General features: G+C 46.2%; 1 protein-coding gene and 1 pseudogene across 1 annotated transcript in view; one reads left to right on the plus strand and one right to left on the minus strand.

Moving 5' to 3' along the window:
* The window catches only part of LOC114506273 (tyrosine-protein phosphatase non-receptor type substrate 1-like), a 157706-nt gene that overhangs the window by 28399 nt on the left and 115155 nt on the right, over window positions 1-14152 (plus strand). The window lies entirely within an intron of this gene.
* On the minus strand, window positions 526-1575 carry LOC114506542 (annotated as a pseudogene).

Raw genomic sequence — 14152 nt, forward strand, 5'->3', positions numbered from 1 at the left:
TCTCACAGCCATTGCACCCCATCCTGGGCACTTCCTCTTATATGGCAGGAAGTGGGGCCTCTCTCCTCTCACAGAGCAGAGTCCAGCTCTCTCAGCACACAGTAGGACAGAGCAGGCTCCTCAGGCCTCCAGGATGCAGGTCCCTGCCTCCTGGCCCTGCCCTCCTCCTTGCCTGCTGCTGACTCTGCTGCTGGGCCTCACAGGTGAGCATGTGTCGGGGTAGTGTGCCTGGAATTTAGGGCCTCCAGGAAAACAGGGAACATCACCCCAGGCTGTCACAGAGGGCCAAGAAGAGTGCAATATCTGAGAGCATGAAATCAGGGATCTGGATGTTTCTTCTGTGGGTGCATCGCTTTTACCCTCTTGCTAGACGCATTGAAACAGATGATGCCTCAAACCACAATAGTGACAGCTTTGTGGGTATTAACCCCTGTGATCCTCACATCATCCCTGTGTGAGAATTACGACTGTTATCCCTGAATTGCAGATGAGGAAACTGAGGCAGAGAGAGTAAGTAGTCCAATGTCATCTGTGTGAGGCAGTGGTGCAGCCAGATTCAAGTCCAAGCCGAGCAGCTTCAGAGCTGATTCTTTTAACCACATGATACGGGTTCTCAGGGGAGGCTGACTGTGGAAAAGTCAGAAGACACAGAGAACTTGAATAGAAGACTAGTCATCACCCATCATATCATTCAGAGATCCAGAGATCAAGTTCTGCTGTTTATTTAGGAGCTTTGGTTAACATTGTGTGGCATGGTGCCTGTGTGCAAATATGTTCCTGAGTATTTAATATATGTTCTGATTTCATGAAATCTCAAAACAACCTGATACTATCATGGTAGTCACACTTGTATGTATATTTGTGACACATGTATCTGTGTGTGTGTGTGTGTGTGGACAAGTGGGTGTGAACTCCCATTCTCTTTTTTTTATACCCAGAAACAAACTTGTGTCTTCACAAACCTGGCCAAATTCAACTCGTTAAAACTCAAATCCTAGTCAACCACCTACGGCCTTTATCAACATTTCTTTCAGTGCCCAGTTCCTGTAAAACATACCCAGGCGAGTGCACTCATCGTTAAAGCACGTGATTGCTTCTCATTCCTTGTTGGCAAAATTTCTCTTCATATTATAAAAGGATTCTGAAATTGAAGCATGCCCTGGAAACCTAGAGTTTATTGTATCAATCCCAACTTGTAGCTCAGGCTCAGCAGCAGCCGCAGCAAAGTCCCTTTAATGAGCGATGTGAAAGTTGAAATTGGGGTAAGGATTCAGTGAGTCTTTTGCAAGAACTGGTTTTCCTTTCACACTTCATTGCAAACCAATTTTATTCTAATGATATTCAATTTCTGTTCAACTACAGCAATTTCCTCATTATTAGAACACCCCTCATGGCTACATTAGCGTCCGGGCACAGACAGACTGACTGATGCCTTTTTTCTCAGGCTGGATGGGTCACACCGCCAGATGCCACGTGGCTCAGCTCGGCAGCCAAGTCGCAGGAAAAGTCCCAGGGCATGCCCTCCATTGCTGGCACCAAGCACAACTGCCTGGTGGGGGGAAAACTTAAACTCATTCTTTGTCCCACCACTTTAACTCTCAGTGCCTCGGTTTCCTCATTGTTGATAGGGTCTCACATTACAGGCGTGTTGTGAGGGTTTCATGTATGACAAATGCAATGTGCTGAGCTCCATGCCCGCTCAGGGAGTGCACTCAGTCAATGAAAGCTGTTGCTGATAAACACTTGACAAAACCCACAGGATCACACATGGAGGATAAATAACTGTTCTGTTTCCCCACAGGAGGGGCAGGTGAGGAGCTGCAGGTGATTCAGCCTGAGAAGCCAGTGTCAGTGGCAGCTGGAGAGACGGCCACTCTGAACTGCACTGTGACCTCCATTTCCCCCGTGGGGCCTGTACAGTGGTTCAGGGGGACAGGGCCAGGCTGGGAGTTAATCTACAGTCAAAGAGGAGGCCACTCTCCCCGAGTAACAAGTGCTGCAGATGTCACAAGGAAAAACAACATGGACTATTCCATCCGCATCAGCGACATCACCCCAGCAGACACCGGCACGTACTACTGTGTGAAGTTCCACAAAGCAGAGCCTAACAACACGGAGCTCAAGTCTGGAGCAGGCATTTGGCTCACCGTGAGTGGTGAGTACAGTGCAGGATCCTTCTCTGGTGTGTGACAAAAATTTCATAAGAAGACCTTTGTTTTTAGAGCAGCAACTAGGAATCAGGTGATGGGTGCTGATAGGGTCTGATTCCTGGTCTGATGTCACCCCTCCTGCAGGTCAGGGAAGCTGAGGTCTGAAGAGGTCATGATATTTGCTCAGGCTCTCTGGCTGGTAAGTGGTGGGAAAAATCTGGAACCCCAGGTAGCCTGGCTCCCCAGACCTTGTCTTTTCCAATCCCATCCAGGCCCTTGTCCAGGGATGAGGGAACTGAAGGTCTGAGTGACTTGCCCGTCACAAGGCAGGCCTCACCCCTGCCTCCAGAGAGCGCTCCCCTCAGTGTAGCCGAGACCCCCTCACTGACACTCACTGACACCCGCTGGGAGCCAGGCTCTGCCCTGGGTGCTGTGGGAGCTGCAGGGCACTGAGCAGGCAGAGCTCTTCTCCCATGAAGCTTCCTTCTCCTCCCTGCAGCTGGGAGAGACCCATGCAGGGCAGGGAGGGGGGACGTGTTTCTTTATTTCCTCCTCAGAAGCATCACAGCAGAAGACATCCCTAAGGGGCACAGCCTCCCTGTTTGCTCTGCCGGCCCTGCTGGGAGGAGGTGCCAGAAGTTGGGTGCTCACTGTGGGTCTGTCTGATAAACCCCCTTTATTTCAGGGACCCAGTCACACTGTCACTTAGGGTCTGAGCAGAGTTTTATCTAGTGTTCCTCATCCTGAGAGGAGGTTCCCCATGTGGGTGACTTAGGTGTCTTTCTGTTAAGGCAGCAAAAGTGCTTATTTTGGATTTTATCTGGGATCCTGAATCCTGGAATGTCTGCACACAAAGGTTTTAGACCAGCCTGCCCGCCCCAGCCCCCCTGCAAAGAAGGGAGCTTGGGGCCAAGGGGTGACAGTGGTTTGGCCCTTGGTCACATGGCCAGTGCGTGACAGGATCATCCCAGAGTCCAATCTGAGTCCAAGCAGGTTCCTCCCTGCCCTGTCATAGGACCCTCTTTCCATGGAAGACTTGGCACACAGTAGGTGATGAATGAAAGCTAATTATGCAAACCATTGAACAAGGAGCCAAAATGTTCTTCCTGTCATTTTCTCAGAAGATCACATGCCCTTCACATTCAGCCCGTGAGGCCCAAGATTTCAGTCAGACTGAAATCCTCTCCCAGCCTCAGCCCCATCCCCCAAATCAAGCAGCCACATCAGCACATGGAGCTGCCCCTTCTTCAACAGCTGCCTCACTCTCCAGTATATGGAGACAGCATTGCTTATTGACTGTCTGTTGATGGATATAAGTTGTTACCAACCTCTGGGTATTAGAACTGTGATGCAGGGGAGAACCATGTCTGCGTGTCACTTGCTCAAGAGGGAGATGCCCCCTGGAAGTGGCATTGCTGGGTCAGAGGGTATGTGATTTAATTGCCAAATTTCCCACCTAGACGTGGTAGCAGTGACGTCTCCCCACAACCCCTGGACTTAGGTAAGGAAGGTGGTTTTCTCCCAAATTTTCAGATATTAGAAAAGTGTGTGTACCTCGCCTAGGCAACCACAGGTAGTAAGTGGCTCCATCTCAGATCTCCTGCCCCTGGTGGAGTGATTGTTCCTCTTCCCCAAGCTGCCTGCCCAGAGGATGCCCTGGGTGAGAAAGCAAGGGAGCAGGAACCATATCTTCACCGGGGCATTTACTTTAGAACCAGTGCGGTGAGGGAGGGGCCTCTGTTGCCCCTTTGGCAGGTGAGGACACTGATGCTCAGAGAGAGACCTTAACTCAGGGGAAGGGGAACTAAGAATTGAACCCCAAGCAGCATAAGTCACAGCCCCCACTCTATGCAAACCCCCTCCCATACACACTGTGCTTGTCAATGTGTAGAGACAGATTTAATCCTCTTCTTCACAGTCATATGTTGTTATGTTTCAGCAAAAAAACTTTCTAAAAGGGTCCTGTGGGGGAGGCAGATCTAGCTTTACAGCTGAGATGAGACAGATACTCAGCTGTCTCACCCTGTCCTGAAACTACTTTAAATGACACAACTCAGCATATAGAAGCATTCAGGAGTGTTTTCCCCAATTGTTGTGCTGTTTGTCCAACCACTGAGCACCTGAAGGAGCAGCCTGGGGACAGTGGCCTGGAGAGAGCAAAGAAGGGTCACTGCACCCCAGCAACACTGTGCAACCCTTTTCCTGTCCCCGCAGACTGAGGATGAGCAGCGTAGGCATTTCCTAGAGAGTATTGGGGCCCCACGTGAGCAAGAGTTCATATTCTAGACCTAGGTGTCAGGAGCTCACTGTTCCATTTATTGCTACAAGGTCCCCAGGCCTGGGCACTTGGAGGCCACTCTTCCCTGGAGCATGTGGCAGTAAGTGACAGGCTCCTGAAGGTGGACACTTGCTCTGCTGATGGTCATGAATACTTAGGGGACACAAAAAAGAGCTCTGGGACACATTAGTGGGGGAGATGACAGTCCCTTTGTTTCTCAGCCTCAGTTCTCCCATCTGTGAAATGGTGATAACCACGGGTGCTTTTGAGGAGTGTAGAAAGGGTCTGAGGTGCTCTGTCTGAGTCACCCAGCATGGAGCAGCACCCACAAGTCAGGTGTCATCTCAGTGTCTTGACCCAGGGAACATTGCAGGGCCTCAGGACCTCATTTGCAGAAAGCCTGTACAATATGTTAATAATGTAATATTTAAAAATAATGCAATATTCCTGGCTGGCATAGCTCAGTGGATTGAGCTCGGGCTGCGAACCAAAGCATCGCAGGTTCGATTCCCAGTCAGGGCACATGCCTGGGTTTCAAGCCACGGCCCCCAGCAACCGTACATTGATGTCTCTCTCTTTCTCCCTCCCTTCCCTCTCTAAAAATAAATAAATAAAATTTAAAAAATAATAATGCAATATTAATCAGATAATTGATTAATCCAATATTGATTACATAATCAAATCAATCTTTACAGGGTGTTACGAGGTGAGCCTGGGAGAGCACAGCCCTGGCTGAGCCTCTGCATCTCATCCCTCCACTGGGTGCTCTTGGGAAGGCTGGGTTTCGCTCAGTCCCCAGTTTCTCCACTTGATGAAGGCTGATAACCTCGGCTCCTGTTCGGGGGTCTGTGAGGGCGGAGGTCGGCTACAAACAGTCAGGGCAAATACTGAGACCAACCAGGACTCTGTTCCTGAGCCCAGACGGGTGGGAGATCACCTCAGGGTCAAAGAAGGTGCACTTTGAACTCGGGCCTGGAGCTGCTTGTTGGCCCTGCCCCTCACTCAGGGTTCATCTCAAGGGACCCGAGTGTCGTGCTCTGTAGGATGAGGATGATGACACGCCCTCCCAGCATTGTTAGAAGATAGAAAACAATGTATGAGAAGGTGTTTAACAGTTTCACATAATTGTCATTGGTGGTGATGGTCACAATTGTGTTCATTGTTCATTGTGCTCCTTTTACAGCCCAACCCTCTCCCCCCATCGTGTCAGCCCCTGTGGGAAGGGCCACACCTGGGCAGACAGTGAGCTTCACCTGCGAGTCCCATGGCTTCTCCCCCAGGAACATTGTCCTGAGATGGTTCAAAGATGGGAATGAACTCCCAGCCTCCCAGACCGCTGTGGACCCAGAGGGAGACAGCCCTTCCTACAGCATCTCCAGCACAGCCACCATGAGGCTTGGCCCGGGAGATGTCCACTCCCAGGTCATCTGTGAGGTGGCCCACAAGACTCCAAAGGGGGACACTACACTTCGTGGGACTGCCAGCCTGTCTGAGATCATTCGAGGTACATGCCCCTCACATGCAGCCTATCCCACACCTACCTGCATCTCCAAGCCTGCTCTTCACACTGACCTTTGCTCCAGGACTGCAATTGCCTGCATCTAATTCCTGACAGTCCTTTCCATCACCAGGTACCTGGATGTACCTGTCACTCAGCACTGTTTAATTGCAATTACTAGGTGAACACCTACCACTGTACTACCAAAGTTTCATCTACTTTACCCACAGCAACTCCAATAACTGTGTGCCTACTATAAGCCCAGCTGTATGTGCTTGGTGATTTCATTTATTTTGGTACGGTTATTATGTTCCTACTGCATGCCAGGGGCTGTGCTAGTTGATTTCATTCACATTATCCTAATAGCAGCTGTCAGTTTTTAAGCACCCACTGTGTGCAGGCACTGTGCTTAGTGATTTGATTCATATTCAAAGTGCTGTGCTTAGTGATTTGATTCATATTCAAAGTGCACCCTCAATTTCAGAGCACCTGTTGTTTACCTAGCACTCTCCTGGGTTAACTCTTGCTGTTGTGAGGGAGTTATGTTTTGGGCCCATCCTCTGTGATCTGTGTGTCCATGAGGTCAGAGCCTCTGCCCTGTGCTGTTTCAGTTCCACCCACCTTGGAGGTTTCCCAACACACCGTATCAGAGAACATCATCATCTGCCAGGTGAAGAACTACTACCCCCAACGCTTACAGCTGACCTGGTTGGAGAACGGAAACATGTTGCAAACAGAAACAGCCTGGATGCATTTAGAGAACAAGGATGGGACCTTCAACTGGAGGAGCTGTCTCCTGGTGAATTCATCTGGCCACGGGAAGGCCGTGGTGCTCACCTGTCTGGTGCAGCATGATGGGCAGCTGGCTGTCAGCAGGAACTTCACACTGGAGGCTCAGCAGAAGGAGGAAGGTAAAGTCCACGGAGAGGCCTGTACCACAACTTACCTGGCTCTGTGTAAAATTTATCTTTTTTTTAATGGTAAGAGTAGTAGCTTGTGCTTATAATAGAATGATCTAGGAGTCTATCAATAGAAAGGAGAATTCTGAAGTGAACTCCCCTCCCACAAACCCCCCCACTACAAGGGTCACCACTGGTAAGAGTTTGGTACATGTCTTTATAGATGTTTTTGACATCAATACACATTAAAGAAAGAGGGAGAGATAGAGGTCGTGTGTTCACAGTGTCCTGCCTCTCCCTTCCTTCTCCTAACTGTCCCTGCATCCACTGTCCACGTCAGCCCCTCCCTCCTCCTTGCTCTTTCCAACCTCCTCCTGGTCTCCATTCCAACCTAGACTTTTCCATCCCCATCAGTAAGGTCACCCAGCAAATGCCTGAACCTACTGCTCTGTGAAATTCCAGAGGGGTAGCCCTGAGAACGTGGAGTTTGAATTAGGACAAGTCATGCACATGACCATGAGTGGTCCCAGCACAGGCCTCCTTTTCCCCAGTGTTGTGACAGTGAACTAGCAATCATCACAAATGTCTGCCTGACGGGATGTTAATACTGTTCCCTTAGTAACTTTCTGATGATGCAGGGTCTGAAGTGACATCCCCAGTGTTGTGTCTGATATTGGAAATGTGTCATTTCTCTGTTTTTATTTGTCAGTCTTGATGAACGCTTTTCAATTTTGTGATTCTTTTCAAGGAATCTGCTTTTTGTTTCAGTGATTTTCTCTACTGTTTCTTGGTTTCCTAATTTATTGATTTTCTCCTCTTAACTTCATGAATTGCTTCCTTCTGCCCTTTAAGTTGACTTTGTTCTACCTTTTCCTGTTTCTTGTGATGGGAATGTAGATCACTGATTTTAGCATCTCTCTCTCTCCTAAGCCACACCTGAGTCACCTTCTGTGCCTGGAGATCTAGGGGAGTGCAGCCTCTGAAGCCTGTCACTCTGTTCTTCCTCCAGTCCTCAGGTCCGAGCCCATCTGCCTCCCTCTTCCATCGCTCAGAGTCCTCGTCTGCGTGTACCTTGTACTTGGTGTCATCTCTAGGGGTCGGAGCTGCACTGGGTGGGGAGAGCAGGAGAGCTGTGTCTGCACCATCTGGTCTGGAGCCCCCTTGGGTGCTTTGAGTCTCATCTCCTGTGGCTGCTCAGCCCAGCCTGTCACCTCCCAGTGCTCTCACTCTGTGTGACCCAGTACATCTACAGAGCATGAGAGTGAGGATGGTGTTTAGTTTGTCTGGGTAGCCAGTGGAGGCACGTGGAAGGGCCTGTGTGACCCTCTGCAGTGCAGTGCCACACCCTGCATGGAATCTGAGGTCTCTGGTCACTGCAGTCCTGGTGCAGTGGGCTCAGTGTGAGGATGCACAATGTTTTGGTGATGTGTATAATGCTGCAGTGTTTCACAACGCATCTGGGTTATGGGCCTCTTTCTTTTCCTTTCTCTCCTCTCCACTCAATTGTGAAACACATTTTTTCCTTCTTTTTTACCTTCTCATACCTCAAAGTTATGCACTTTATGTTTTTAATAATTTCTTTAAATTTTTGGATTACACCTCACATGCAAAATTACATTAGTTTCAGACATAGAACCTGGTGAGTAGTCATTTATATAACACAAAGTGACCACCTGGATAAATCTACTACCCATCTGACACCATACATAGCTATTACAATATTAAGAACATATTCTCTGTGTTGTAATTTATTAATCCCTGTGACTATTCTGTAACTATTAATTTGTACTTCTTAATCCCTTCGCGCCTTTGTCACCCATCTCCCCAAAGCCCCTCTAATTAAAATGTTCTCTGTGTGTATTGTCTGTTTGTCTTTATGTTCATTTATTTGCTTCTTTACCTAATTATTTATTTATTATTTAGGTTCTACATGTAATTGAAATCATATGGCACTTGTCTTACTCTGTCTGATGTATTTCACTCAGCACAACACCCTCTCCATCCATCCACATAGTTACAAGTGGTAAGATTTTATTCATTTTTTATGGCTGAGTTGTATTTCATGTATATATGCACCACTTCTCCTTTATCCATCCACTTATTGATGAATACTTAGGTTGCTTCCATATCTTGGCTATTGTCAATAATGCTGCAAGGACCATATGGATGCATATGTCTTTTGAATTTAATGTCCTGGTTTCCTTAATAAGTCCCCCAAAGTACAATTGCTGGGTCCTTTCTTGTCTCTTATTACAGCCTTTGTTCTAAAGTCTGTTTTGTTTGGTGTGAGTACAGCTCCCCAGCTTGTTTTGCTTTCTTTTGTTTCCCTTTTCATAAAATATCTTTCTTCTTCCCTTTACTTTCATTACGTTGTGTTTGAGCTGCAATGATTCTCTTGCAGACAATATATGTAAGGGTCTCATTTTCTTTTCCATTCAGTCTCTGTATGTCTTTTGATTGGAGCATATAATCCATTTGCAATTAAAGTAGTTATTATAGGTATCTGTTTATTGCCATTTTATTTTTCATCTTTTTTATTCTGGCCCCCCCCCCCCCCACCCTGCTTTTCTTCTTGTATTAGTTTGATAGTTTGATGGTGATGATGAACTCCTTTAGTTTTTTCTTGTCTGGGAAGCTCTTTATCTGTCCTTTGATTCTAAATGTTAGCTTTGCTGGGTAGAGTAATCATGTTGTAGGTCCTTGCTTTTCATCACTTTGGGTTTGTTTGTTTTGTTTTGTTTCTTTCATTGAATTGAATATTTTGTGTCTGTTCCTTCTGGCCTGCAATATTACTGTTGAGAAATCAGCTGACAGTATTATGAGAGCTCTACTGTAAGTAACTACTTTTCTTTTACTATTTTAAGATTCTCTCTTTGTCTTTAACTTTTAGCATTTCAATTATGATGTGTCTTGGTGTGGCCTCTTTGAGTTCATCTTGTTTGGGCCTCTCTGTGCTTCCTGGACTTGTATGTCTATTTCCTTTACCACATTAAGGAAGTTTTCGGTCACTAATTTTTCAAATAGGTTTTTAATTCCTTGCTCCCTCCCTCCTCATTTTGGCATCCCCATGATGCAAATGTTTGCTTCAAGTTGTCCCAGAGGTTCCTTAAACTATCCATATTGTTCTTTTTTGTTGTTGGTTTTTTTTCTGTTCTGATTGTGTGTTTTCTCCTCCCTTGTCTTCCAAATCACTGATTTGATCCTCTGCTTTATCTGCTCCACTTTGATTCCTGTAATGTACTGTTCATTTCAGTTATTCTGCTCTTCATTCCTGACTGGTTCTTTTTATGTTTTCTGTCTCTGCTTTTGTTTCCTATATCTTTTTTTTTTAGAGTTCTCACTATGTTTATCTACCCTCCTCCTAATTTCATGGACCACTTTTATAACCAGTGTTTTGAACTCTGCTTCTGGTAAATTGCTTGTTCCCATTTTTCATTGTTCATTTCTTGGAATTATCTTATCCTTTCCTTTGGCACATGTTTCCTTGTCTCCTCATTTTGACTGCCTCCCTGTGTTTGTTTCTATGTATCAGGTAAAGCTGCTAGATCTCTGAGTCTTGGTCCAGTGGCCTTGTGTAATAAATGTCTTATAGTGCTTGGGGCTACAGCCTTCCCAGTCACTCAGGCTCAGCACTCTAGGTGTTCCCCTGGTGTGGGAGTTGTGCATCCTGCTTTTTAAGTTGAACCTCAACTGCTCATTGTTTGTATATCAATGGCAGGAATTTATCCCCACATTGATTAGCTGGGAGGACTGGCTGAGACTACAGCAAAGGAACTGCTGTGCAGGGGATGACCTCATAAAGTAGGACTCACTTCAGCAGGAATCTGGTGCCTCCTAAGCCCACCCCTTGAGTGTACCAATTGTGGAAATGGTTGGGTGGTGCTTCTCTGTTGTTTAAACGTGTCCACTAGGTTCCCTGACTCTGGGGTTTTTCTTCAATTGCCTGTGACCTGTCTGGGGCCACCTGACAGGAGTTACAAAGCAATCTGCAGATGACTGCTTCTTGTGTTGGGGTTGATCGTGCCTGAGAAGGGCTAGGCTGCATATTGAGTCTGGCTGCCACTAGTGCTGGTCCTGGGATCACTTAGCAAGACTTACAGGGCACACCAAGGGTAGATGCAGCTGACTGTGGGCTTGTCAACCTTTGAGAAATTTCAGGACTATCAGGAGCACAAGCCAATAGAGGACATTTGTAAGCAAAACAACTGGAAATGACCTGGGTTGCCTACCAGTTGTATGGGGTGGGGTCTCAGGGAATCAGAAGTGTAGAGCTAACAGTGTTACCCAGAATGATGAGGATTCAGCTATGGGCCCCATTGTGCCCTCAGGGCTGGGCTCAGCACAGGAACAATAGCTCCTGTCAGCACTTCTATCTGGGAAAATGTGCCTTTCCAGCCCTCTCCATGTAGCCAGCCAATTTGGTTTGTTAGTTTATTGAGTTCGTTAGATTTGATACAAATGAAATCATGTGGTATTTGTGTTTCTGTTACTGGCAGCCTAATAAATTCAATAAAAACAATAAAATAATATTTAAATATTTTTTTTAAAAAGGAATATCTGGGACTCCAAAAGCCCTTTCTACTCAGTCATAACCCTGCTGGTTTAACAGCAAGAAGTATTGAGGACTTCTCTTCTGACACTGGAATTCTGGGTTGGGGGCCTGGTGTGGTTCTGAGGCTCTTGTTCCTCAGGAGTGACTCCACAGCAGAGAATCCCTCCTGGTATTTTTAACTACCACATGCGGGTATGTGACCAGCTCATTCCATGTCTCCGTCCCTCCTACAAGTTTAGATGTGGCTTCTACTGTATATAGATCTTCTGTTCAGCTAGAATTCAGCTGTTTCTATAAGATGGTTGTTCTGTAGTTTACTTGTAATCTTGGGATGGTGCATATTCACTATTTACATATTCCACCATCTTCACCAAAGCACAAGTTATAAACTTTAATTGTGCCTGGCCCTTTAATTATATCTGTCCTATTTAAATGTTCCTGACTCCCTGGATTACATACTTGCTGGCACTGTGACCATGCATTTAGTGGCTTAACACTAAATTTGTAACAAGACAAATTTATTATCTTGCAGTTTTAGAGGACAAAACTCTGCAATGGGTGGGCAGGGCTGTGCTCATTCTGGAATCTCTAGGGGAGAGTCTCCCCACATATAACACCTTTTGATATATATATATATAAACAGAACCATGCAGTATTTGCCATTTGGTAATTAGCCTATTTCACTTAGCACAATGCCCCCAAGATTCATGCCTGTGACCCAATTCCAAATTAGAAAAGAAAGAAAAGAGTAGGATGTCTTTGATCCCATTCAGAATCCCATTCATTCTCCTCCCATCCATCCATCCATCCATCCATCCAAGCACACATTCACTCTTGCACTCACACTCTCATTCAGTCATGCTTTACTTAGGCATGCATATGTAAACTAATGCCTACATCATCCTCTGTACCAGCCCCCGGCAGATGACTCCATACTTAAAGAGCTCCCAGTCTCCCACAGTGGACTTTTCTATGGTAATTGTTGGATTTCTCTGGGCTGTGTCAGTCCCCAGTGCACTGTCAGTGTCCCAGTATTCACCCACCTTAAATGTGGTGGCTATTACCTGTCTGGTACAGAGATTCTATCTACAGAGGATGCATCCCATCTGGCTACAGAACTGTCATATGTTCAAAGAAGCTGAGTAATTTGTGTCTGTGGAGTAAAATAATGGGACCTATCCTTTGGAAAGCTTACAGTGGGTGAATGTGTCATTCCAAGTGTCTGAGCCACTGCTCACCTGTATGGTGCAGCATCAAACACATCCTTGCACTCAGCCAACTCATACTGTCCCCAGCAGCCACACCACATAGAGCCTATTGGGAGTGCATAGAAGCTCACCCATCTCCACTCCTGTGAGCAGCTGAGTCACCTCTGTCACCTGAGTGCTGTGAGATATTTAAACTCACAGAGCTCCATTTGATGTCTTCTTCTACCCATTGGTGTTCAGGCCCACAGACATCTACCACTATTTTTGTGGTGTTCCTCCTGGGTCTCAAGACTCTGCTGGTGATGAGTTTCACAGTCACCTACATCTGCAGGTGGTGGAACCAGTAACAGGTGAGTTGGAGGCAGGCCTTAGTCCTTAAAGAGAAAGGTCAGGGCAAACCTCATGGGCTGACAGGAGAAGTCCAGGGTGTGGCTGCATAGTCACATGGTCTCCACAACATTGATTCAGCCTCAAGAGAAAGTTGTGAAAGCTTTTATTTTCCCTAAATATCTTTGGAATCTCAGAGGCTCCCAGCTCTTCCACATTGTGTTATGTCCTAGAGTTTGAATGTTTTCAGTTTAAGTGCCGTTTAAGTGCCCGGGACCCTGGTGATGGTGGTCTGAAGTGTGGAGGTGGGATGAAAACCAAAGCTTTGTGACCCAAACTGAAAAGAGTCCTCCATAAACTCTTGCATATTTCAGTTTCATTTAATATGTCTTTTGTATGAATAGAAAAGTACAACCAAAATTAATGAATATAACCTGAGAGACTTGGGGGTGCTTCCCAGTGTTGAAGATGAATGTGGGTATGAAGGGGGGAGCAAAACTCAGAGGAGGGGTTTGGGTGAGGTGAGTAGGGGCTTGATTTCTGATCTGTGCCACTAACCCAGACCAGAGTGCTTGCCACTTGGCATGTGCTCAGTAAATATTTGCGAAATTAAAAGAAGTGAATGAATGAATGAATGAGTTTCTCTCCATCTTTCCATGCCCTATGATACATTGTCTCCTGCCTTTTCCAAGGGGCTCCATTGGAGAGAAGAAGCTGCAACTACCTGCAGGTGACCCAAGACCCTGGCCCTTCGTTCTACCAGCCCCACCTGAGCCAAGAACGTCTACCCCCATGCACTCTCCTGATGGCCCTTCTCTCTGATAATGAACATGAGTCAAGGGTGGACTTTGGTCATGGGGACTCTGAGATTCTGGACCTAGATGCACGGAGCTGCAAACTGGCCTTGCCTCCACCCAAAAGAGGCCCTTTCTGAGCAAGGGAATGGGTTTCCATTCTTTCTGATTGTAAACAGTCCTTAATATTCAGAGATTTTACTTTATACAGAGATTTTGTAAGTATGATTTCATTTTAGCACATAGATATCTAGAATCACTAAGCTGAATAAGCATTTTGGTATTCTGAAATAGATAATGAATAATGTAAAAAAACCCATGGACCCATTACCCTATCTTTGCAAAATGGTTACATTTTGCCTTATGATTTGTGTTCATTTTGAAAAACATTTTCTCAACTTGGTGTTATTATTTTCCAATAGGATTTTATGCTTTTACAATATATG

Source organism: Phyllostomus discolor, chromosome 9 (genome assembly GCF_004126475.2).
Source record: "Phyllostomus discolor isolate MPI-MPIP mPhyDis1 chromosome 9, mPhyDis1.pri.v3, whole genome shotgun sequence".
Taxonomy (NCBI): domain Eukaryota; kingdom Metazoa; phylum Chordata; class Mammalia; order Chiroptera; family Phyllostomidae; genus Phyllostomus; species Phyllostomus discolor.